Source organism: Seriola aureovittata, chromosome 3 (assembly GCF_021018895.1).
Source record: "Seriola aureovittata isolate HTS-2021-v1 ecotype China chromosome 3, ASM2101889v1, whole genome shotgun sequence".
Taxonomy (NCBI): Eukaryota; Metazoa; Chordata; class Actinopteri; order Carangiformes; family Carangidae; genus Seriola; species Seriola aureovittata.
In genome coordinates, this window is record NC_079366.1 from 26004453 (window position 1) to 26027403 (window position 22951).

General features: G+C 42.1%; 1 protein-coding gene across 4 annotated transcripts in view; it reads right to left on the bottom strand.

The window, feature by feature from the left end:
- The window catches only part of elfn1b (extracellular leucine-rich repeat and fibronectin type III domain containing 1b), a 124161-nt gene extending 102066 nt beyond the window's left edge, over positions 1 to 22095 (bottom strand). For all 4 annotated transcript variants that reach the window (XM_056372020.1, XM_056372017.1, XM_056372018.1 and 1 more), the window contains exon 1: positions 21618 to 22095. The gene's annotated coding sequence lies outside the window, so the exon portion shown is untranslated. The remainder of the gene's footprint in view (positions 1 to 21617) is intronic.
- Between the last annotated feature and the right edge of the window lie 856 nt (positions 22096 to 22951).

The following is a 22951-nucleotide window of genomic DNA, read 5'->3' on the forward strand; positions in this document are numbered from 1 at the left end:
ATTCCTCACAATCGCACCTTCTTTCTGTGAAATATATTGCTCTTAGCACTTGAATATGTAGCCGTCCTGACTCTGTTGGGTGAAAAATGGCTTTCATCTAGGATTTGAGCTAAAGCAAATTACCCCTCTGGTGGTATATATCACTTTTAAGGAGGAAGGTTTAGACACAAAATGAGAGAGAGAAGGATGGAGAGAGGGATGGAGAGAAGCTCTGGGAAAAAGCGCAGCCGTAGAAATGCTGTATTTTGATAAAAGTAAAAAGTAAAAGAGGTGGGAAGGGGTGTGTCAAAGAGAATAAGAAGGAGCATTAATGAAGTAGAACAATTTGATCTTGTGGTTTCATTGGGATTCAAATAAACAGCACCTGAGAGGACAACTGGCTCAGGTGGTCAAATGACACAGCTATCTTAAACCAGAAATTTCTTTTTCAGCAAACAGTTTTTGTCTTTTGTGACAAGCAAATGACCCACCTTTTTTTTCCTAATGTTTGTTTTTGTCATTTTCACAGCCTCAGGGGAGAGGGATTTCAAAAAGATACTGTCAGACAAAAGTTTAATCACTAAGCAAAGAAGCTTGTGCATAAAACTTCGTCACTGGAAAAGTTTGACATCCATTTTAATTAAAATCACGAAACATGACGGGGACCAGAAGGAGGCGGAGTTGAAAGAAAGAAAAGGAAAGAGAAAGGGAAGAGAGAGGGAAGGAAAGGAAAGGAAAGGAAAGGAAAGGAGGCTATGTGCAGCATGAGGTAAAGGGAGAGTGAGAACAAAGAAGTGGGGGAATGATAGCCAACACTGCCCTGAAGCATATGTGTGTTGTGTTGGGCCAACAACATGCGCACAATTATCTAATGACAAACCCCCCTGAAAGCACTCTGTCCCTTGTCTCACCCTGCATATCACACTGTCACTCTGGTGTTGACTCAGTCTTGACACATACACACTCTGCACAAGTCCATCCATCAGGCCGTAGTGATGACAATGAGTGAGGTGGCTGCAGGCGAGCCGGGTGATACGTGCGTTTGACAGATGGTCGCGTCAGCACAGGCATCGAGCTTCCTCTTTATCATTCCCACTGACCTCTCTTATCTTCCTTATCATTCAAGACTTTCTTTTCTACAGTCCGTCGGACTATCCCAGTGCCACATGAAAATGTTATATCTCAAAAGTGTTAGTTGAGTAGAGAAACAGCCCTAGCTTTTAGCGCATCCACCATGTTTTTCTGAGTCTGTTAGATAAAAGTGATTTGTGGTAATGAGATAAAAAGGACAAATGAAATATGACAGACAGAGAGAGAGAGAGAGAGAGAGAGAGAGAGAGAGAGAGATGGCATGAAATAAATTGGATAAGAGAAATTATGTGAAAAAATTAGATGAAAAAGATGAATGAGATGAAATGGAAAGGAGAAAAGAGATGAGACTGAGAAATGGAGGTAATGGCATTTTGTTATGTTCGAGACATGTTTCGACAGAGACGAGAGAAACTAAATTACAGGGATGAAAATTAGAGAAATTAGATGAGTTAGAAAAACTGACATTCGAGAAATGAGATAAAGAACTGGGATAGAAGAAATTAGATGAGACAGAGAAAGGCGATACAAGGAATGACATGAGACAGAGAAATAAGATTTGAAAATGGTGATATAAAAGAAATGAGATGAGTGAAATGAGATTGATATAAACAAGATGAGACGAAAGAGATAAGATATAGACATAGCATGAGATACTGAAATGAACCTCAGAATTGCCTTGCTGCTTTTTGCAGACGATGTGGTTTTGTTGCTTTCATCAGTGTGACCTCCAGCATGCACTGGGATGGTTGAGTGCACCTCCAAATCTGAGGCCATGGTTTCTCTGCCAAGGCTCACTTTTATATCTCACTATTAAATCGAAGTATCACAGGGTTCATGCGTGAGGGTAAAATGGAGCTCAAGATTACAGATAAATTGGTGCATCAGCAGTAATGCAGGCATCGTACTGGACCGCCTCGGTGAAGAGGGAGCTGAGCCGGAAGACAAAGCTTTCGATTTACCAGTCAATCTACACCCCAACGCTCAATCTACGGTCATGAGTTTTGAGTTGTGACCGAAAGAATGAGATCACAAATACAAGCGGCCGAAATGAGTTTCCCTTCTAGGGGGGATGGACTCACCCTTACAGATTGGGTAAGGAGCTGGCTCGGTCACGTCGAAAGGAGCCAGGAAGAACTGGAAAGCGGGAGAGGGATGTCCGGACAACCTCCTACCACCATGACCTGACCGCAGGTAAGCAGCAGAAAATGGATGGAGGGATGGATGGATATGAGATAGAGAAATAGTATATAGTAATATAGTATAAAGAAATGAGATGAGCTAGAGACATAAGATGCAAGAAATGAGATGCGATAGAGAGAGACAAGATTTAAAGAGGTCTCATGAGAAAAAGCTGTGATACACAAAGAGATACCAGAGAAATGAGACTTAAGAAATTAGGTTAGATAGAGAAATGATTAAAGAAATAACATGCAGTAAGATTTAAAAGAGGTTGTTAATAAATGATATGAGATTAAAGAAATAAGATGAGAAAGATTAGATGACATCAAATGTCTGCATCACATTTCTTTCATCTCTCAGTTCTTGACTTTTTCAATATTTTCGTTGGTGCTAAAAAAGAGCTGAGGTTCAATAGACACTATTCCTAGTGCCACGTATTGCGCAGTAATGCTAACAGTCTTTCTCTCTCCAAAATCATCTGTAGTCTCGTTTTACAGCAACTTGCCCAGCTAACAGAATGAAACATTGCCTCCTGGATTTACAAACACTATACACTGAAACATGACTGTTGTCTCCACTGTACGGAAACAAGACGATGAAGCTAACAGAAAGCTTTGCACCCAGGCCTAGTTAGTAATTGATGGAAGCTTGGATTTGATAAAAAGGAATTTTTGATGGGTTTGCTGTGAGCGAGATGAGAGAGATCAATGTTCAGCTAAACAAAATGACAGCGCAGTATTTCAGTACAGCTACAGAATGTGACAGACAGAGCTATCACACGGTAGACTCGGGGCGGCTGCTAAGATACTCTGGGCAGCCTGATAAGATGTGACACATGGGCCACCACATGTCCAATGCATATAAAATCCTACACTGCATTTCTGGCTCCCTGAAGGCTTCCTTCAGCTCAGGGCACCCTGCTGGTATTATCACTCCCCCCACTCCTCCACATAGCTGCACACAGAGGTGGACTGACTGACACCATTTTTTTTGTTTCAAACCACACTTGCTGTTCTATATCTCTGACTCAACTCCTGTCTCCACGTTCACTCTGCCCAAGGACATCTGTCACGGATGCAAAGAACATGTAAATGGGGGAATTTTAAAAAGAGGGTAAATCTCATCGCATAAGCAGAAAAATATTTAGAAGGAAGAGATTAGAGACCTGGGGCTGCTAGTCACTTCAAAGACATCACATCTCTCCCTCTCTCTTTCTCTTTTTCACTCTCTCTTGTTCTCCTCGTCTCTCTGTGACTCTCCCTGCCTTCCCTCCATGAATGCGTGGGTGCAGCTGGTTCCTATGGCAATGCCAGTCTTTCTCAGCTCGACCTATGTCCCCTCTTTCAGAGTATCTCGACTAATTATGGACACATACAGACAAAGATTGGAAGTATTGCCTTGGCATTTATTCAATGTGTTGCATTTAGGATCTTGTAGTTATTGGGCCATCATGCGATATGTAACAAGATCCCTTTAAAGACGATCATTTCAGGTTGAGAGACCAGACGGTTAAACAGGGAAATAGCACTTCCAGAATTTACTTCCTAATCTCGCGGCTCTTTTAGCTGCGATAAGACTGATAAGAAAAAGACTCTTCAATGATAATTAAATCAGGTGTTCATCATCGGCACATCAGGGCCACTGATAATAATTAGCAATAATGTGATACTCTGTTTATCCCTCTGGGGAGTTTCTCTTTTCAGTTGCCCTCCAGCTGCAGAGCAGTAGCCTCATTTAGAGCTGCTGGGAAATCAGCACCTTGCTCAAGGACACTTCGGCAGACTAGATTCTCCCGGTCAAGTCACGCCTTTTCTGTAGCAAACCAGGTGACAGACAAAGCAGGAAGACAAGCACAGTGATCAACTGGTGACAAGCGGCAGATGGCCCAGGAGGATCCGTTCGGGAGATATGTCTGCCAGTCGCACGGGGAGACATGAGAAGACTGATGGAGTGTGAGCTTAACAGGTTGAGAAAACAGGTCAGTTTATAGGAAATGTCTGACCTTTTCAAAGTGATGCACATACAAGCTGATGTGGAAAAGATGAGCAGTAACAGTCCCAGATTTGTTTCTGTCAGATTCACTCAGCCTCGGACAGTGGTGGAATATTAACTCTGTATATTTAGTAGTAGTGTATTTAGGCACTGGTGTGAGGTACTTGGGTATTTCTCTTTTACGCTACTTTACACATCAGTACATTTCCAAGAGCAGCATTGTACATTTTACTTCACGACACTTCATCTGAAAGCTTTAGTCACTGATTAATTTGCAATTAATGGATCAATTCTGTACAGATAATCTTCAGACCAAGCTTTATAAAAGTTATCACATGGATTTTTGATTTTCCAAAGCGTTCGCCCGTCACAGCCAAACGTTACAACCAAAAATTGTAGCAAAGCTGCCAAACAGGAAGTGAGGTCATATCAGCAATGCTTTCATGTATGAAAGCTAAACTTCATACATGGACTCAGGACCCCATCAAGAGGAAGCTCAAGAAATCTGGTGTCCTTTAACCTCTCATGGGCACTGCAATAAGAAAATTTGCATTTTGCCTTATAACTGTTGGACCGTTTGTCTTAAAATCAAAATTTATTTGTTGGATTTTTGATTTGCAAAAGCGTTCACCTGACAGAGCCAATCCAAACTGGCAGCAAAGATGCCAAACAAGAAATCAAGCCATATCTCAGCCAATCTTTACTCAACTGACATGAAACCTGTTGTGAGCGTTTACAACCATGCCCTTGACATAATGACATCCTGTTGCCATTGCAGCTCTGGCTTGCTTGGCTGCCACATTCCTGTTTGCAGCTATATTTTGACATTGTTGTATTTCTGCTTTTACTCAAGTAAAGAATCATCTTCCATGTTACTGTCATGTTAATGATCCAATAGACCAACAAGCTTATTTTAAAAGTTTTGTGTACATAAACTCTGAATGTCTTTTTCTCTATAATATTGTCCATTGTTTATGTATCTACATCAGTAAGGTAAAATAGCTGAATACATTTCAGGTTTTTAGCTTTGGAGAAAATGTGAATGCTTCAGTAGCTTATTGGACCCTGTTAACATCATTATTCACCACAGTGCCCCAGGTTTAACTGTACACTCAGATGTTATTGTGTGATTCCAGGTTTTGGGATCAAGTCTTTGAGCCAAGCAGAAAACATGTCCAACCAAATAGTAACCATTTCTGTGAGATTTAAACTTGGCAATAGAAAATAGGTTGTTATGCGAATACAAAGCACATGGGTTTTACTCCATTCACATCCATTTATTATGATAAAGAACATTTTATTATTTTTACTATGAGCTATTGCTACACTGGCTGGCACTACCAGTGAAGCAATTTACTTGGTTGGGTTTAACAGGCCCATAATTTGAGACATAATTATTCCATAATTTTAAACAAGCCATTAAGTAAATGATTGACAGTCCCCTACCTCACAGTGGGATTAACAGGCTAACTCTCTACACACAATATTGTATAAATACTCTTTTGAATGCATCTTAAATCTGATCACTTTCATGCTCACCTTTTCTCATACTGCTTGGACAATAATTTTAACAAGAAGGAAGAAGGAAGGAAGTACACAGCCACCAATCCAGCTGAAATCTTCCACAAAAGAGCTATCATCTGACATACAACCCGTCAATTAAAAATGAAGAAAGAAATAGACCACAGGGTCAAATAATCAATTTAGGTAAATGCATTTTTACCTTAAACAGTTTTGGGCTGGACCACGACAGCAACAGAAACGCCAGCAACCAGAACTGAGACGATACACTTGCTGAGCACATCAATAAAAGGGTCACTTTCCACTGAAATGCTAGAAAGCTTTTAATTTGAAATGATTACAGGAAGTGTTGAGTTTGTATTAACATGTAATGCAGTAACTTTAACATGGCAAACGAGAGCGACTGAAAATGAGGCTTCATACTTAAATACCGCTCTGACCAATTCTACATATCAGACAGGGGGCGTTAGAAATAAAGACCTGCCTATAATAAACGTCGGTAAATAAAGGCTACACTATTGTGGATCCCAGACGGAGGCTGTGCGCTCTGAGGGAGGAAAAATAAGAAAGATAGTCTGTCTCTTCTAACTTGCTCTCTGAGTGATCATTTCATAAGTAATTATAGCTGAAAACACAGCTCAGTCTTTGTCTTTCATTTTTGTGTTTGATGCTTGTGTCGGTCGACGTCGCAGTTATAAAATCAGGATTTTGTCCATAGGCGGTCCAGACATATACTGGGTTTTGATCTAGTCTTGTTTGTGTGACTTTTGAGAGAGTGAGTCACGTTATCATCTAAACATCACCCATAGTTCACTCATTTGTCCAGCACGTACAATGTTTAGCTGGGCTAAATTGATTCTTTTGGATTTCGTAGCCTTGCCAGGATATTGCAACACCACTGTGGCTTATTTAGTCTGAATAGAGACACTTAATTAAACTTTGTGCAATAATATGCATATGTACTGTAGCTCTACTGTATATGCATATACAGGAAGGCTCCTGCTGCCACATCACTATAAATAGAGGCTACATGTGGGCACTGCATACACAGACTCATCAAAAACTCCTGAATCCACAGTAGGTCTCACTTTCTGTTCCATTTTATCACCCTCTGAACAGAAAAAGGATCATGTCACTCAAATCAAAGAGTCCAGTGTTTTGCGGTATTGGGCCAAAGTAGAAGGAGCCCTAGTTGACTTCTGATTGGCTCCGAGCCCATTGATACACAGCTGCTGGCTGCACACATCAAAGGGCTTTGAGGATGGAGGAAGAGGAGCCAAATATTCCGACAGTCACTCAGTTCTAATTGTAGAAAACGTGGACAGACGGACAGTACTCAACTGTTCAGCCATCATAGAGAGCTCTATTCACACACACACACACACACAGACACACACACACAGGACACACACACAGGACACATGAGCACACACAAACAACCACACATACTCATAGTAAAGCACAATCATATGCAAGCAAACACATCTACATGTACCTATGCCTCCCAAAGGATCTCATTACTGTGATTGGCTTCGAGACCTTTTGCTGATCAGGACACTCTTTTATGTTGTATTTGCATCTTAAGTATATAAAGTGCCTTAAATGCATGTGTGTGCAGTGCTGGCACGTATGTGTTGCTGTGCGTGAGTGGTTTTGTAAGGAGTTATGGAACAGCAGAAGCCAGTAGAGAGAAAGAGAAGAGGAGGAGAACAGAGGAGAATAAGAGGAAGAGAAAGGAGGGGTGAGGCCATGCATGGTCAGAGAGGGCAGACGTGAGCTAAATAGCTGAGTTGGCAACTGTAGAGTAGAGGGGGAAGAGAGGGGTGGGTGAGTCACACTGCTGTGTGATGAGGTACAGTGTAAGGACAGTAGACTTTTTCACTTTCTTCCTGTGGGGTTATGTTCTCTGTGGCTGGAAACAGTGAGCTCCATGTCTCCATGGTGTGGTGCTTTGTCTTTTCTGCTCTCTACTGCATTTCTTGTTGTGATGGTTTTATTGTCTGTAAACTGTGGTGTGCTATTTTGGCAAGGAAAATGAGCCCAATCTCAAGAGACTAATCATATAAAATATACCAGATGGTCAAAAGTACATGGACACACAAGCCTGTTTCTTTCCTGTCCCCTGGAGAGGGCTTTCCACAAGATCTTGGTACCTGGCTGCAGGGATCTGCTCCCATTCACCCACAAGAGCTTTAGTGAGGTCGACCACTGATGTTGAGTGATAACGCCTGGCACACAATTGGCACAGGATTAGGTTTGCATTTTTTTTTTTTTTTCCCAAGGCTATCTTAAGCATCTCTCTTTGCATGTTCCTCCTGTTCATACTGGCCAAAAAGAAATCCTTCGTAATGCAATTCTAACATAAAAGATGTGGGCAAAATCCCGAGAGTCCTGTTCCTATGCAAATAAAAGGCTTCAACAGTCTGTTTCCTCACCAAGCTATGGTGAAGGAATTATAACAAAAACTTTTTCTAACTCAAGACTGCTAAAGCCTCACGACAGCTCATATCAAGGATCTCCTCTTAGCTAGTATGGGCAGAAGGAATGGTGACGGTGACAAACAGCTGTTTCATCGTACATATGGGCATGACAGTGTTGTTTGAGACTTTTCCACAACAAACTAGGAAAACTGTTTCCTTGAAAAAAGAAAGGACCTTATTCCCAAAACTATTATTGTGTAAAATATTATTGTATACAGTAAATTAGTTAATTAGTCAATCAACAACAAATTATTCTGTAACAATTTTGACAATTGGACGACATAAGACATCACATTGGGCATTTTTCACTATTTGACGAATGGATTAATTAATAAAACTGTACGTTATTGTAAAACGTATTTAGTGGCAGCCCTAGCTCAAACAATGAAAACTGGGAAGTATCTAGTACAGTATATTTCATATCCTAGTTAAGAATATTTAGAGTTTCACAACTGACCTGCCTCTAAATAATGATTTAATCTATTATGGTTATGACAGCGGCTGCATCTTACAGGTGTGATAACAGCAAAAAGCCACTCAGCTAGCAGAGCCCTCACATGTTATCTCAAAGACACTTTTTACTTTCATGTTTGAATTCAGTCGGAAAACATGGAGAAATATTCAAATTTGGTGTGAACCCAGCAAGCGCCGTACATCAATGTAACGTCGGAAAGACGTTGGAGTCTAATGACTCTGATGTCTGACAGACGTTAAATTTTGGTTGGAAATGAAAATCAGGTCAACATCAAAACCCGACGTTGGCTAATTGATGTGTCGTTTAGCAGATGACTAGAGTGTCTGTATCTTAAATGTTTTTTGGTTACTCTACAGCACAAATCAAAACCAATCTGGTGTCGTCAGAATTCTTCGTGAAGTTGATGTTGGCATCAGATGTTGCCCTGACGTTGAATTTTGGTCACCTGACGTCACGTACTAGTTCAACCAAACATCAATGTCTAACGATGTTGGTGGCCAAAAGTTGAACTCTTTAATTATAGCCTTTGACCTTTCTATGTAAGAGATAGATAGATAGATAGATAGATAGATAGATAGATAGATAGATAGATAAGGAGGAGGCTTCTAGCTACCTTTATGTGAGCACATTGACAACCGTGTCCTGATACTTTTGGCCAGTTGGTGTATTAGCAGTCAATGTGAGAACAGGGATTTGAGAGCAGCAGTTTTGTTCAGAGTATCAGCACTGCGTGTGTGTGTGTGTGTGTGTATGTGCGTGTGGTATAGAGACATCACAATGGTGCACCCAGCTTTGTGTGACATGCATACAGACACTGACACACAACAGATACAAACTCCTGCGTGTGATATTTTCAGTTTACACGTCTCAATGTGTCCTTGACTGTGCTTGCTCTGAGTGACGCACAAAGAAGCTCTGCGCTCTGTGAAGTCCCCAACACTCACGTCTCTCTCTCTCTCTCTCGCTCTCTCTCTCCTCTTTCTCTCTCCGTCTCTCGCCCGACCACCCCACCCAGCAATCCGGTCCTGATTCTAAGGGACATATCTGGGATTTAATACAATTTGTAGGGGAAGGAGGCAGAGAGGGATGAATGATATATTGACTTCTATATAAAAGCAAGGCTGGGGTGGTAATCTCATTTCAGGATGCTGTGATGAGATTTTGGCCTGTTTTCTCTCCAAGATGATGTGACTTTGGTCCTGACATCATCATGCTGGTGTGTGTGTGTGTGTGTCTGTGTGTGCGAGTGTGTGTGTGCGTGTGAGTGCTTCATGCTCCATAATATGCTCCTCTGATTTTATCGAGAAGCTCAGCTAAAATTGCATCTCAATATTTTCGTGTGCACGGTGGAGATAAAATCAAAAGTATTTATTTTTGCTCTCTAAAGCTAGTCTTTGCTTTTCTGAATTCGTACATTTGAGGGTTTTTAGAAATAAAACAATCTGTACAGCATGTGAAATACACCTGGTCTCCTCCTTTTTTATGAAAGAAATATTTATGAGAGAGGCAGCGTCAACACAGGGGACATGAAGGCAGGACGACAGGTCAGGCAGTGCTTGACCAACATGGAGATGTTAACTCCACACTCATGTCTTCAGAACAGATTCTCAGGTCCAAATCTAATGACAATGTGACATTTTAAGCCTGAATTACATGAATTAAAATCACTGTTCAAATTCAAAGTCAGACATTGCATTTCCTAAACTCCTTTGTCTTCATGTAGGAACAGGTCATTCTCAACAGTCACCAAATATCCATCCAGCTACCTGTTGTTGTTCAGCTGCTCTGGTTCAAACAATCCTACTGTGTAAGTGGCAGTGCGCTATTCACCAGTGTCGCCTAGCAACAAGTTAATGCGTGCACTAGTTTTTTTTGCAACACATGTTTGGGATTATGTACAGTATATAGTATAGGCAAAGGAAGCAGATGTTTTTTGGGGGTTTTTTTGCATTTATTTAGCCAATGATATTCTTTTGTTAAGTGTCACGTGTTATCACTTGTTATTTAAAGCACTCTGGCCTTACTTGCAGTTAAATGTGCTGTATGTAAATAACTTTGGCTTGCCTACCTTCATCTTGCATCTAGCACAGCAGTTGTGGTAATTGTAGATGTTCAAATCTACATTTTGAAAAATTGGAATTGTGAACCGGAGCTGAGAAAACCCCACTGTGTTATTTTGTCAGCTGCTCTTTCCATCTATTACTGATAAATTAATTCATTTATAAGCTTGACGCTGCAGAGAAGACTAGTAAAATCTTGGCACCTTATAATTTGGACTGTGTACTCCCAGAAAAGATGCAGAGAAAAAAAGAATTTACTGAAAATGGCAAAATGGCGATGTATTGTATTATTCAATAGAATACGATACAGGTATCACATGCTTTTGTAGCTTGCTGCTCACAAAATATCATTTAAAAAAAAAAAAAGGAACAAGTCAAACTAAATTGTAATCTTGTCTAAAAAAATGTGGGCCTGGGTTAAGTTTGTCTGTACCACACAGCAGAGCAATGCCGGCTGTAGCTCTGAATTACTGCAACAGTCCTGAGCGGTTGACAGCGCCGCTTGTTTGTCGTTATCCAGGATTCTCAGGGTTGTCATGGTAATGCATGTCTGTGGCAGATCTAAGGAGAAGGATAGAGAAATAGGGATTCGACTATATCTAACATTGAGCTATTGTGATGCGTAAGAAAAACTCTTCGTCTGAGTTCTTTTCATTTTGAACCCGCAGAGTGTTTCAGCTCTCGGTTTGCTGCTGCACTGAACACATACTTTAGCTGCTGTTTAATTATCAAGTGATGCATTCATATTACATTTCTAACTTTTAGTTTTTTTTTTTTTTCAGATTCAAAAGGTATTTATTTCAGGTTCAACATTTTGTGACATACATTAATTTGCTTTGCTGCCAAGAGTTCAGATCAGTACCACTTCAATGTCTAGCCTCTACTAGCGGTTAGTTTTCTTAGCTTAGCATACTGCAAACAGCTCGCTAGCTCTGTCTAGAACTAACAAAACTTTTTAACTTTCTGGAGTGCTGTTGTCACTTACTGCACTCAGCCAAGAAATAGGCCGACACATAACCCTCTGTAAACCTTTGGTATCTGTGCAACAACAAGGATATAACATTTGGCAAACAGCTGGGCTTTCTGTTTCCCTATGTTTCTAGTCTATAAGGTTCAGCTAACAGGCTGGCTGTAGCTTCATATTCACTGCACAGTCATGAGAGTGGTGGCAATTTTCTCATCTAACTCTCAGTGGAGAAAGTGAGGAGGCATATGTCAAACTGTTTATGGCCATTTTGTTCACAGAGAACCGTTATATTCCTGCTGTGAGGTTTGCTCTTTTTTAAAGCAGAGATTTTAAAAGCAGCTTTACATCTGAATTAACTCATGGGTCAACCGGACGTTTATCACAAACCATTCCTATTTTAATTCATCATTTAAGTTAATTTTCAAACATAAAAAGTTCAATCATTCTGTGGTTCCAGCTTTTCCAGTGTGAGAATCTGCTGTTTTTCCCTGTTTTACATAACTGTGAATTCAGTAGATTTGGTCACCCGACTGTTGGCTAGACCAAAGTGAAGATGTCACTTGTCTTTTGGAGATTTTTCTTTAAACTAAGTTCTGACATTTTATAAACCAAACTACTAATTAATCGATTGAAAAAATAACTGACAGATTCATTGATGAGGAAATTGATGGTGGCAGCTCTAGACTGGATAGCTGCTGTTCTAACACTCAAAAGTGTGAACAGCATGTTTTTATCTCCTCCGATAAGATGATATTAAGGCGTTAATTCTTGAGGGTCTTTTCTTTTTGTAAAACTCCCCAAACAAAACCAATCTGAAAATACTTGAAGACAACATGTCACATCACAACACAATGCCTGAGAGACGGAAAAGTGACAGTGACAAAGGGAGAAAATGATAGGCTGACTACAGGCAGCCATTATTAAATCATATACACCTAATATTGCTTTCACTGACACATTTAACACCCAACACATGCCTCAACACACACACACACACACACACACACACACACACGCACACACACAGAAAAATACAGCGTGTCACACTCCCAACACCTAGAGTACATACTGCCAACAGCTGTCACTGATGTACACTGTTTCCTTCATGTTTCATTTCCTTTTTTTTTGGTTCTGCTCTAAGATACAAGCTCATACTGTATGCACACACTCTGTATCCCTCTTTCTCTCTCTCTCACACATGCACGCGCACACACACACACAAGTATCTCTGTAACTTGGCCACAAAAAGTGGATAAAATGCACGGCACTCTGGGAAATTAGAGACACAGACGCACGCACGCACGCACGCACTCACACTCACACACACACACACACACAGACACACACACAAACAAACACACAGATTATAGACCCACACTGACATAAACTTATGTACACACTTGACCTCTGATCTTCCTCAAACACATAGAAAGAAGAAGCCCACCCACTCATACTCACTAAATAATTCACGAAAAACACACATATTCACACACAAATACACACATACGCACACTCCCCACCCAAAATACACACATACACACTTGGCTGCCAAGCACTGGTATTTTCCCCTGGTGTTACTGAGCGCTAATTGACAAAAGGTTTGTATGGTTTAGCTCCTGTTGCGATTGCCAATTGGCTGATTTCACAAAGCTTGTGAATAACTGGAGTGCTAAATTGAACAAAAAACTGTGTGTGTGTGTGTGTGTGTGTGGGTGACACACAAACTGCAGAGAACAGAACATCAGTGGAGTGGAAAAAACTTCAGTGTTTGGTCAGAGGACCTGAAAAAACAGGCTCAGTGACAATCGGTTAATGTCACCTCTACCATTAAATATTAGCATCAGCTTACACTGTTAAGTTTATAGACTGCAGGTGCCATTTTTGTTTTCAGATTCACCCCCGTTTACAACGTATTCAGACCCTTAAAACGGTACTTTGTGGAGACCTTTTGGCAGCAATTACTAATGAGTGTTCTTGTATAAGTCTCTTCATGTTTGCAGCCTGGGTTTGGGCAGTTTATCCCATTCTTCCTGACAGATCCTCTCAAGCTTCGTCAGCCTGGATGGGAAACGTCTGTGAACTGCCATCCTCAGGTCTCTCCACAGACGATCTACAGGGTTTAAGTGTGGCCTTTGGCTGGGCCACTCAAGGACAGACAGAGACTTTGTCCTGAAACCACTCCAGCATCATCTTAGCGGTATGCTTCAGGTCATTGTCGTGCTGAAAGGTGAACCCTCACCCCAGTTTCAGGTCGTGTGCACTCCCTTGGAGGTGTTTTTTCAAGGACCTCTCTGCATTTGGCTGCATTCGTCCTTCCCTCAGTTCTGACCCCTCTCCCTGTCCCTGCCGCAGAGAAGCACCCCCATAGCATGATGCTGCTACCACCGTGCATCAACATAGGGCAAACACCAGTGGTCAACTCCCTGGCCAAGACCATTCCTGCCTGGTTACTCAGTTTGGTCGGACTGGAAGAGTCCAGGTCATTCCAAACTTCTTCCACTTCTGAGTTATTGAGGCCACTGTGCTCCTGGGAGCACCCAAAGCTTTAGAAATAGTTTTATATCCTTGTCCTGATCTATGTCTCACCACAATTTTAACACTGAGCTCTAAAGAAAGTTCCTGGGACTTCATGGTTTGGTTTTGGTCCTGACCACCTGTAGTGTGAATTGTGGGGTCTTATATATACACATGTGTACGTTTCTAAACTATGTCCAATCAATTCAATTTGCCACAGGTAGAGTTCTTGATACATCTCAGGATAATTAAAGCAAACAGGAAGCACCTGACCACAGCTTGGAGTTCCACAGCAAAGGGTATAAATACTTTTTGTAAATGAGACATTTCAGCTTTTGATTTTTAATAAATTTACAAAGAAAGTTTTCACTTTGTCATTATTATTATTATTATTTGACCATTTTGGTCTCTTGAATCTGATATCTCAAGCCTGCCTCTTCAGATTACGGCAAAACATTCACTTGGTCTCAAAGATCAACCGATTTGGTTTTTGGTGGGCAAAGGTCAAAGGTCAAGGTCTCAGTGACCTCACAAATCACAGTTTTAGCCCCCCGGAATGCAATATCTCATTTAAAGATGATGGCGACCTCGGGTTTTTGTGAATACATTATATCAGGGACGCCTAGAGGGAATTTCATTACATTTGGCGTCAACATATTTCTAGTTCAACTTGTTTTAAGAAAAGATTTAGGGCAAAATAATCAACAGAAATACTGTAGCAGCCGAGGTAGAATCTCTTTAAATTTCCTCTCAACGTCTGTTCCATTTTTTATGTGGTAACATTTTCTGGGGGAGTTTTTTCTTGTCTTCTAAGAAAGCCTGGGCTCAAAGCCGTTGATGTTGTCGGCCTGTAAAGCCCATTGAGACACTGAATAGGATATTGGGCTACACAAACAAACTTGATGTGACGTGACTTGACAGACTGAAACCACAAAAAATATTATTTTTCCCTTTGTAGATGCCCAGTTCACGCATGTATCACAAATGCACATAAGTAGTTTCTTCAGTCCTACTGTGATTCCTTTTGATCCTCCAACATAACACCAAAAGAAGGACATAAAGAGCTTACTTGCCAACCCTACTCAGAGATCTCAGCTTTAAATGCTGTCCTTATTATTGCGCTTTCCTATAAATTGACCGTTATTAACTGTTTGTCTGCCTTAGTTTATGTTGCCACACGTTCTCGCAGAGCAGGCAAGCAGTTTACAGTAAAAACGGGGCAGATTTTTATCAACACACAAACACCCTTTCAAACTCTTTGAACACAAACGTTTTACTTAATAGCTCCATGCACATCATTTCTACATGCAGAGAAATCCAACTGCCGTACCGAAATAACAGTTTTTAAACTACAAGTAAACAATCAGTGCCGGAGCGAGGAGTTTAGTCCCTTTTCTGAATGGCCAGCAAATCATGTTACATTAAAAAATTGGTCTCTTGAGCCGAAAAAGCATATGCCACAGTTCTTATATATAAAAAGTCACAAAATGTGCAGGAAATAAGAGGGAAGGTCTCTGAATCTTTGCTGCAAATATTTCTAGACTCTCATGGTCGTTGAGTGAGTGTTTCCTTCACATCTTATCTCTGCACAGAGCCATAGATTGTCAGGTGGTTGTAGAAGGAGCTTCTAGGTATTAAATGGACCCACTAATGGTTTTTCAGGCAGGGAGTAAAACCATTTTAGGATTCAAACGGCCCCTCATATATGAAAGTTATCTGTTAGCTAAAAGAGAGAATCATCTTTGCCCCCTCTCCTCTATCATCGTCTCTGTCGGAGCTGCTCTCAGTATATTTCAAGCAACAGGGAAGGGGATACAAATGACGCCCAAACCCTAGAGAAATTTGTCACCAAAGAGGAGAGAAAACAGAGAGATGCCTGAAAGATGACAGAGGAGAGACCAATCAAAAAACAATCTCCCTGGGGGTCTGAAAGACATGTCTTTGTTGGGAAATGGAGGGAGAGCCGATGTGCTGCTCAGTCAGGGGAGGTAATACCATTTCAATAGTCCAGTCTCTAGTAGTTAATGGGACAGCCAAAGAGATTTCTCCTCTTAGCCCTGAAGAGCACCTCAGAACAGAACATGAGAGGGGTTTTCAAGTCTTTGCCAGGCCACATTGTCTCCAAACTACCTCTGCCACAGAGACAGTGCTGTCTGCAGAACAGAGGGCAGGGGTAATGAAACAGAATAGAGTAGAGCAGGCTGGGAAGAAAACATCTATTGAACGCTTTCTCCATTTTTCCCCACTCTTTGTTGTTTTTTTCCCCCTCTGCCTTTTCATTTCACCCTGTGGCATCCCTATCCCTCTCTCCATCTCTCTTTCTGTCTCTACCACCTCTCGCCCTCTTTGCCTTCCCTCTTCCCCTTGCTCTTTCTTCCTCTCCGTCTCGCTCTCTCAGCATACACACCACGATCTCTCCTTGATTTCCAGAGAGAGGCTGGTATAGCAGCAGCCAGCATACAAACTAGCTGACTCAATACACACACATACAGGGCTGCATGAATAGGGTGTGTGCATTGTGGCAGTTTAGAAAGATGGAAGCATAGATGGCAAGAGATGAGAGGAAACAGAGAGAGGAGGGGAATAGGTGTTTGGGGAGGGGATAAAAAGAGAAAAGGAGAAGGTGTGAGACCTTTGCTGGAGAGTTTAGGCTGGGATTAGCTCAGCATTGGCATCAGCAAGACATGCGTCAGCATACATTAAGCAGCTCATTCATCATTCACACTGTGAGCATGAGGTATGAGGTCACCGTTAGGATGTCTTATCGTTTCAAAATGTAACGCTCTGGTTAATGACACCAGCTCACAGAAATTCTTAAACTACAGCTCGGGACCCGAAACGTTTCTAGTTTTTAGGATTCCCCGGCGAAAAGAGGACGATCAAAATTTCATAAGCCTGGCGCCTAGAAAGTTTAGGCACCATGTCAACACAGAGAATTAGGTAAAATTCAGGGTTATGAGAGAATACATCTGCGATCACAAATTACCCATATTTATGGACCATCTTAAAGGGTTAGTTCACCCAAATATAAAAGACAGATCACACTTACCTCTCATGGTATTTTTGCGGACAGTTTGGGTTTTATTATTTACCCAGGTTTAGGATTTCTGCCACCATTGTAATATGATGAATGGAACTTCTTTGAACAATCCTCAGTGGAACTAGTTTCTTCTGACAGGCAGACTGTGAAAAGAGATGTTACTGTTGAATTTTTAAATGTGATTTTTCGATGCTGTGCACACCAAAAACTATATTCCATTCACCCACGTTGTATTGTACAGCAGGCACTGTGTGCTGTCTTTTCTGGCAGCTGCTGTTTGTGGGGTATTTCAAACAGCTCCTGTGTTGTTTTAAGGTGCTGTTTAGGTTTTTTCTAGGATAAAGTTGCTTTTTTTATCTCATTGTATTAGAAATTTTCCCTCACGATTTACTGTGTAATTCTGACTTGTGACGTACTTGATGTTACCTGTGTTTAATTAATAAAAATCAATTAATTAAATAGATATCAGCTATCTCAAAACACCAGCATCATACCAAAACTATCTGCACTGAGAAAATGTTTTTACAAATTTAGGTGAACTGACCCTTTAAATCTTTGTACAGCCATTCACATATAGGGAACAGAATTCAAGCAAAGGCAAAGTGTATAACACACACACTGATAAAACAGTAATTTTGAGTAACGGATAGTAAACCACACCCCCCACCATCCCACTTGCTTCACTGTTTGCATACTGTGTGCCTGCATGTGCGTGTGTTTGTGTGAGTTGCAACTTGTAACAATAACTTCCTAATTACAGTTCCCCAGTGCTAGTGCAATCTTCCTGAAATGCTAACTAGCCTCCTACGGGGAGTATGGTACATTATTAATCCATGTGCTAGCCTGAGCGTGTGCATCCCGCGCTGGGAAGTGCATGTCTGCAGCGTGCATGTGTGTGTGTGTGCGCACATCCACACGTTTGTGCATTTGTGCATGCACTTGTCTGCTTGCGTGTCTCTCCACATCCCTCTTAACCTCTTCTACAGATGCTGCGATCATATGTGCTGCAATGTGTGTTAGTGCAATAATACAAAGTGTCATGTTAGCAGCATGTGGGTGTGTTTGTGTATAAAAATGTCACACCAGATTATCGTGTTGGGCTACTTTTCTTGTGACATGTAGCCTAATCTGAGATTTGTTTATAATTTATTTGTATTCCAATTGTATTTCAGCAGCAATGAATAAATGTAACAGTAGACAATTTCTCAACAATGGCAGAGTAAAAAATACCATCACGTTCAGACCCAGTCAGCAGGGAGGTGTCATGTTAACTATGCATGCAGATTTGCTTCCACACCATGGGGTATTTCCCTCTCAACAAAGATCAACATTATGACAAGTCATACTGCCGGCTCTCTGTGCACCAACATGCTTAATATGGGGAGCTAGATTCTGTTGAAATATGGATGGCTTTGACAAATAACAACTGATGAAAGTTGATTCTGAAATTTAGCTTGGGATTTCAACAGACGTGCTCCGTGTTGCTCCCTCGCAGAGGCAGCTAAAGGGGCTAAAAGTGCAGTAAATGGATGGGAGAGCGAGGAGGGATCTCCCATTACACAGTGGTGTTTCTTTAGTATTCCTGGAGAACTTGCCCCACAGTGATGCCTCTAGGTACTGAGATTGTACCATGGATGGATAGCTCACTCCTGGGTTTACAGTAAATGATACAGAGAGAAAAGAAAAGGTCCTTTTACAGCTGAAGGTGAAGGTTCAGAGCGACAACCTGGTGCAATGACAAGACAGCACAGACATTAAACCCATCACATTTCGTTCATTTTGTACTTGCAGACATTCTGGCAGTTCCTCTTTACAGTTGAGGAAAGTTGTCACTTTTCATTACAGCTGATTTTTAATGTTGCCTGCACCTGCTTTATTACAGATGTAACCATTAGAGTCCCACCGTTTCTGACATTTCTGCTGCTGCAGCACAAAAAGCTTTCACTGTGTAGCTGCTTGTGGAGAGAGGTTGTTTAGTTTTGTTGAGTGGAGTTTTTAGCTCCCGAGAATCAAACGGAGCAGTTTGGTAACCACGGGTTTAAGGACTCTTTTGTTCCAGCCCAATCTGAAGTGTCCTGCTCTTACTACTCTGGAGACTGGAGAAGTGTGCTGCAGCAAACACTGCAGTACTCATGCAGGATGAAAGCAAGATGAGCGACCTCTAAGATAGTTATCAATGAATTCCCAGGACAACTAAAGTCTTCACAGTGACTGAGGATCTCTGGCCTTGATAGAAATCCAGTCAACCATTTCTCATATTCAAACACATTATGCCCTAAAATGACTCATTGAAGCTGTTCTGTTTTACTGGCACTACCTCATGTCTATTCATGGTGCTAGGAGTGAGACCCTTTTTCTCTCTCTCTCTCTCTCTCTTTCTATCAATCTTTCTGTCCTCCTCTTCTTTCCCTCTCTCCCTCTGTGGCACTCAGCCAACAATTGGAGTCAGTCAGTGGAAAAACTCTGTTAGTAGTCCATGCCCTATGGGACAAAGTGGCAACAACATCCGTTACAACAGATAGTGGGGCAGTAGGCAGGAGGCACAGGACACAGCAGCCAAAATTGAACTGGTTGAGCGACTTTGTGCCACACACATGCACTCACGGTTTTAACTGCGCATCAAGACCGTTTTAACAGGGCCACACTTTGGCCACACAGCCACATTTTAACTGGGTAACAGTTTTGCATTTATGCCAAAGTGGTGCTGTCTTACAGTGTGATAATCATACGGATGGGTGAGAAAGAAGTCCTCAGCCACCACCACATGCTTCCTAGCATTGATTCTACAAGTCTCTTAACTCCAGCGGAGGGACGAACACCATTCCTCCAAAAGATATTAGCTCATTTGATGTTTTGATGATGATGATGGTGGAGATCTTCCATAGGTGTTCAACTGGGGTGAGGTCAGGTGACTGTGAAGGCCATAATTTCCACGCTCACTAAACTATCTAGCGACCCCTCTGCCCAACATGGAAGCATCTACATTCATTATCTCTTTCCACTCATTTATTCAGGCTGTTCCTTTAAAAGGGGCACGCCACCAATTTCTCACATGAAGTTCGTGTGAGTACCTGTCATGAGGTGTACTGTGAAAAAAAATGTTTTCTGTGGATCTGGAGGGAACTTTCCAAAGTTTGAAAAAAAAGAACCCTGGCGATGTCTAATGAGGGATGTTTTTAAGTTCCATTATGGGAATCGTAGAAACCAGTGTTAGGGGCTTCTGTTGCTTACATTTTGAACATTATTCTTTTATTCCCCCAACTTTATGAAAATGCAAATCCCTGGAGTATTTGTCACCTCTCTGAATATGGCCATCTCTTGCATGCACAAGCACTTGTGGTGGAATGTGTCTGCACTGTATGGCTCTGCATGTTGAATCTGACATGGTAAAAAAAAACAAAAAACAGACATGCTAAAACGTGTGCATGGTTCCACTGAAATGTATGAGGGAATACATGAACATCTCTCTCCTGACAGCTTAGACTATGAAGTAATGTAGACTACAGGCCTGATGTGTTAAAGTTTTACCTTCCACAGATTCCTCAGATCTAAAATAAGGAACATGCTGACAAGAACATACGGATCAAACTACCATTTCAAAGACATCTCAGAGAAAAGGAAGACTTCAGTGAGGTGGATTTTTCTTCCCCACTGCCTGCAAACCGGAGAGTGAAGAGCCGCTGTCCAGGGTGCTGAACACCCAGCCCGCTGGACCGCGATGCGGGTATGAGGCTAAACCCTGCCGGTCCTGCAACTGTGGAACTGCAGCCCGTCCCGGGACAAAAACTAAATTGATACTAAGTGACCACCTTAAATGCTGACAACATATGACACGTCTCAGACACAGCGTTAAATGCTGAACAGGCTCGGCGCTGCTCTGCTTTAGGTTGCACACACAGGATCACGGTACGTTCAAGCACCGCACACGTTCACCAGGAGCCGATAATGTAAATGTAGATGTATGTATCTGCGGCCGCATTATCAATGGACACACAGGGATGGCAGATAAGACAAGCAAGGCTGCTTGAGAATAGCCAACCAGCAAATTCCCCTCATTCATCACGACTCTACACACACACACACACGCACGCACGCACGCACGCACGCACGCACACACACACACAATCACACAGGGCTACACACACACAAGGATGGGTTCAGTGTCTTTGGTTTGAGAACCGCAGGAATGCCAGAGCTGTTGGCGTATTTCAAAGTTGCCTACGCAATGCGAGTCCAGCCATCACACGGCAGGCACATGAAATGAAGCCAAAAGCTCTGTGCGCAATCCACACATGTCCGCTTCCCGTTTTCACTTTACCTGCTCCAGATGCCAGCGTGGAGGAAGACGCCGCGTTTCGCCTCAGCAAGACGGTCCCGCTTGTTGCCTCTGGCAGTGTAGCCTATATGTGGTTGTGTTGATATGTTTTGTTGGGGTTTTTGTAGTTTTTTTTTTTTTAGTCTCTCTCTGTCACTGATTTGCTCCCAGCTCGCTCCTGTCTCCTCTGCGGTCTCTGTGAAGAGCAGTGACCGGGAAGGGGCTCGGTGGTCACAGCAGCAGCAGCAGCAGCAGCAGCAGCAGCCAGTGTGGAGATTCACCCGCGTCAAGATTTTTGAGATGCAAAACGGCGCCTGATGTGATGTGCTGCCTCCTCGCCTCTGTCTCCCTCGCTCTCTGTCTCCTCTCAGTTTCTGCCTCTCACACTGCGTCAGGCTCCACTCCTCCCTCCTCTCCTCTCTCTCTCTTTCTCTCTCTCCCTCTCTCTAGTTGACTGTCTTTGACTCTCTCTCTCTCTCATACACACACACACACACAGAGGAACAGACGGTGATTAATTTGCTGGAATTCAGTTTCTCTCTCTCTCTCTCTCTCTCTCTCTCTCTCTCTCTCTTTCTATATGTGCCTCAATCAACCTCAATCCGTCGCCTCTCTCCTCTGAACTGATGCGACCGTCAGCCAGCTGTTCCGGTGGAGGAGAGAGGTTTGCATTGCACTTGGAGCGCCACAGACAGTCATTTAGATTAGATCCTTTCCCATTTGGAGAGCGAGATAAGTACTACTGTACTATCAAACCCAAACTGGGAAAGTTCTTGTCGAAATTGTATGAAATTCAGGCTATTGGGAGTTCTTCAGGAGAATGAAACAGCCATAACCTACAGCTCAGCATTGGAGAAACACTGGGGGGGGGGTTTTGGGGAGGGGGTGGTGTTGATGGGAACCCACATTTCTGGGTATTTCTCTGCACTCCAACTGCTGGTGGATGCATCAGGTCTCTGCTCCGGGAGTCAAAGCTACAGTAGCTTAACCAGAATGAACTGTCCAATGTTATTTGAGGTTGGCTGTTTGCCTAAATGCACTATGGGGCAACCTGATGTCCTGCCAGCAGACATGGTCAGATTAACTGCCTCTTTAGTAAAGGCACACACACACACACAAACACACACACACACACACACACACACACTTGAAAGAGACATGAATGCATGGGCGCACAAACTACATATTAACAGAACGATATGCACATGTACTGTAAAACATGGCTCCTGTTCAAAGCCTTGCACCCTTTTTTTCAGAAATTGCATAAATCCACAGTTGTATGTTCTCTGGCTTACATCATGTGTCGTATTAGTGGATGTAGAGACTATATATAAACC